The sequence below is a fragment of the Phyllostomus hastatus genome, unplaced genomic scaffold (genome assembly GCF_019186645.2).
Source record: "Phyllostomus hastatus isolate PE091 unplaced genomic scaffold, TTU_PhHast_1.1 phas_scaffold_585, whole genome shotgun sequence".
Classification (NCBI taxonomy): domain Eukaryota; kingdom Metazoa; phylum Chordata; class Mammalia; order Chiroptera; family Phyllostomidae; genus Phyllostomus; species Phyllostomus hastatus.
Genome location: NW_025334037.1, coordinates 14583948 through 14588216, shown reverse-complemented (window position 1 = coordinate 14588216; position 4269 = coordinate 14583948). Strand labels below are relative to the sequence as shown.

The following is a 4269-nucleotide window of genomic DNA, read 5'->3' as shown; positions in this document are numbered from 1 at the left end:
CTTGGTTTTGGAGTACCATCCCAAGCCAAGTCACTCACACACCATGCAGCTGTCATCTAATGCAGGATGACTTCCTGGTCCGGTCTGCACCTCTACACCGGGTTCTTACTCCCCACTTTCTTGCTGCTCTTACTCCATTCCTGAACTCCAGCCCTTGTCCTCCAACTGTTTGATCCTTCATCCTGACATCCAATTTGGCCTCTCCATCTTGACACTCAGATCTCTGTTTGACATGGTTTCAACCTAGGTCTCCTATCCCTTTCCACTCTTAGGACCCACAAGTCTGCCCTGCCCATCTTTGATCGGGAGGAGACTGAACTCTCCTAGGGGAAGAAACAACTTGTATGTGGAACGTGCCACCACATAATATGTTGAGAAGGGGTCTGAGCCCTTATCCCAGCCTGGGGTGTCAGAGATGGTTTCTTTAAGAAACCCTCACTGAAAGTGGCTACTAAAGGATGACAAAAATAGTAACTGAGATTTATTGAAGAAGTATTATGTGGTAGGCACTTCTCTACTGAAGCCAGAGAACTAACACCCTTGGAAAATATACTTAATACAAAATAGGTTTGTGAGCTAGTTTGGAGTAACAGCCACAAGAAGAAAAAGACCCACAACACACTGTTAACCATCACAGAAATGACTTACACTGGGCCCTGTTTAGGCTGCGGGGGATGGGGGCAGGAGTGGGGAGATAAATAACCAAGAAAGCAGAAATCATAACAGCATACAATGAGTACGAGTCAAAAATGTACAGCTTCCAACCCTGCGCACAGTCGTTCCTGCACGATAACTTACTGGCACGCATTGTTAAGATGCTCTTCAGCACACAGAGCGAACAGCCACCCCACCATCGGCCCAAAACCAGACAAGGGGACACCAGGAAGGGAGCAGATGACCGGAAGATGAAAATTAACTGCTTACCTAATCAAGGACTAATAAGAGAGACCCATGACCCCAAACCCCTTGCTCATGATCACTCATCATTTTTGCTTTATGAAACCACTAGTCTGTAAGCCATCAAGGAGTTTGGACTTTTGAGCATTCACTTTCCTATCCTCCTGGGTGGTGCCATTCATAATAAAATAGCCAGTCTTTCTCCACTGCAGGGCCAGGATCAGTTCTTGCTGACCCATGGTGTGCGCCGGTGGGCATAGACTCTCTTTTGACTCCATTGGTTTCACTAAGTGCTTTCTATTCATTACCATTTAATCCTAAAAACTGTTTTATGAGAGGCTTATCACTGTGTTATGGCAACAAATGTGGAAACTAAAGCACAAACAGCCTAAGTAACTTGCCCAAGGTCACAAAAATCGTAAGTAGCAGAGGCAGGACTCAAACCTAGGAAGTCTGTGGACCTCAAGTTAACCAGAAAAAGAACGGCACAGAGGATGTATAAGACAGCATGGAATATGAAGAGGAAATTGGAGAGTAGTGGGTGGCGTGCCCGTGTTGTACAGTGGTTGTTCCAGAGAACTCTTCTTGCACTCGTGACCTGCTGGCTTTCTCAAAGCCAAGGGAGGCAGCGCTGCTTTTCCTGGCAAGAAGGATATGCTGATAATTAGCACATGAAGGTGTGTTGGTGGGACTTGGTGTATAAACCCCAGCTCCCTTGCACTTCAGGTAAGATAACTCTGAGGCAAATGTTACATACCTTTTCTTAGCATTTCCTTTCAGCATTAACCTCCAGACACCCACGGTGACAGCTAAATTGATAACACATCCTGTATTGGCCACGTATCTGCCACTTACCTTCCTTCCATCACTTTCCTACTCCCTTATTGGTGTTTCTTTCACTTCCCAAATATAAACTCCTTAAACTTGAATCTTTGTCCCAGGGCCTGCTTCTGGGGAAAAATAAGCTAATTCAAATTATTATCCCTAAGATATAAAGTAGGAGCCTGAAGAGGCGTAGCCGGGGGGATACAGCCCAAAGTCTGTGATATATCCACAGACGGGTGCTAGTTACAGCCCTGAAACAACATGTGTTTATGTGTTCAGAGGACATGTGTGATATCACTGCAGGAAACCCATAACAGACCATATGTTTGTTCCACCCTGATTTTGCACCTGAGACCTCGAGTGGGAAGTGACTTGCCTGTGTCACTCACCAGGTTAGTTGTAAAGCCCAGGTTGTTGTTGCTGGAGCACTGAAGATGAGAGTCCTACTCACCAAGGAACACTAAGGACTGTTCGGAATCATTTTTGCACCCACTGAACCACCTTTATCAAACTCTTTATCCATAAAGATTAGGATCTTCAGGAATTCAATTTTGAGCTCTATCTTTCTTGAAAACCAGCTTGCGGTAGCCAACTCAGTACAACTGGCCAAAGCCCACAGAGCAGGAAGCAGAGAGCTATGCCATAGTTTGCAAATCAACCTGAATGTTTGATTCATCAGCTGCTTAATCAACACAGTCAGTTCACTTCTTGAAAGCAATGGTAGAAAATAATAACACAAAGACATGCTTACATGTGCACCATGCAGCACTGTCTGTAAGGACAAATCAATAGGAACAGCCTGAGTACTCATCAACAGAGCAACACCCAATGTCATTAAATACAATAAGGTTAAAGATATCCATGCCATCTAGGTGAAAAAAGCAAGTTGGAACTGCCTATGCCCAATCCCCTTTTATTTAAAAAAAGAAAGTTTATGTGTAGATAGATATTTTGCTTTGTAAGGACAAGAAAATTCTGGAAAGATACCCACCAAACTGTCAACAGTGTGTGGTGGATGAAGTTTTGGAATAGTGACTTATCTTTGTCCTCCCAGTGTTTCTTCATTTTCTCCACTGTAAGCAGATGGTCAGGCCTTTTTGTGGTCTCTTGCCATGAGGGAGAATATTGTCGCAGGGCCAGAAGCCAAAGTGGTCTGCAAGACACTTCTGATGCTGGAACAAAATTTTATAAAAAATAAACCCATTGAGTCGACTGTGGCAGTCTCCCTTCCTAGCCATGGAAGAGCATATTCTTGTTTATTGGCAAAGCTGTCACCCTTTAATTGGTATCAGATTCTGACTTGCACAAGTAACATTCTTCACTGTAAAAAAAAATAATAAGTAAATAAATAAATAAACAAACAAACAAACCCATTGAGAAGATTACATGTCGTGTCCTGGGAGCAGGAGAGAGAGAGCAGAAGGCCTTTAAAATGGAAATGGATAAAAGTCAGTGAGTCGTGGACCACTCTCAGGAGGAAGAAGGCCTTCTATGGACTGGCCTAGGGACCTGGGAAATCTAAAGCCTCACCAAAGATTTTCCCTGCTTTAAAAGAGCCAGCAGAGAAGTCAGAACAGATTTTGTGGTCGGAGACCATGGACACCTCAGCATTGCTAATAGACTAAATCCAGTGGCTCAAAGAGACCCCTCCAGGGGTTGTTGTTACATAAAACCTGGGATCTCTGCCCACCTTCAAGGTGACCATAGTGGCTGAGGTTGAAATCCTAGTAACCTTATAGGGTGAGGAGAGTGGCTGTACACTCAGAATTGGATCTAATTTATGTAAAATAAATAAAGTACTATTTGTTGTTCATCCAAGTTTGTAAAAATAGGATTAATGTTCTGTACAAGTGACAGGGCTAGAGATTCAGAGGCGAGAGCTTCACTTGTTACATCAAGTCATTTTCAAGTAATAGGATTATGAATAGTCACGATTTTTCTCTTCTTTTTTTTTTTTTGCCACCCACCCCTAGCAGTATTTTCATAATAAAACCTGCTTTTAATGTTCATTGTTATCTCACCCTTTTAGTCTGGTGGTAACCTCTCCAGAGGGACAGAGTCAATTTATGTAAGCATTGTTTCTGACCCTGGACATGGGTCCTGTTTGTTTGTTTCAACATCACTTGAAAAAACCCACATGCACAAAGAGGAATGCTCACTCTCCTGGGTCCTGAATTTCTGGTTCTCCTGGACTTTCTCTGTTCTCTCAGAAAGAGACCCTCCTACCATCTCTTCACCCATCTCCTGACTCAAGAATTCCCCTCACTCTTTGTCAAGTTGTGGATTTACCTTCACATTTATGTATTCTCCAGATGTCCTTGATGGAACTATTTTAAAATTTCTTTGGAGGTCTTTCCTCTTAGGAAGAGGAAATGCTTCTAGAGGTGAGTAGGAAGGAGGGAGATTATGGTGATGGCTGGGGACAGCAGCAGACAGTCTGACATGAATTCTGCCATCACAGTGTGATGGAAAAGATGACTTCATTTTCTGTAAAACGCAGTAATTTCATCGAAGAACACTGCATGGAAGAAGAAGGGAGAGGATCTT

General features: G+C 43.3%; 1 non-coding gene across 1 annotated transcript; it reads left to right on the top strand.

The window, feature by feature from the left end:
* The first annotated feature begins 2920 nt into the window (after positions 1-2920).
* On the top strand, positions 2921-3039 carry LOC123810260. The gene has a single exon (XR_006784223.1). It is a non-coding gene; the product is annotated as a small nucleolar RNA SNORA24 (small nucleolar RNA).
* The last annotated feature ends 1230 nt before the right edge of the window (positions 3040-4269 follow it).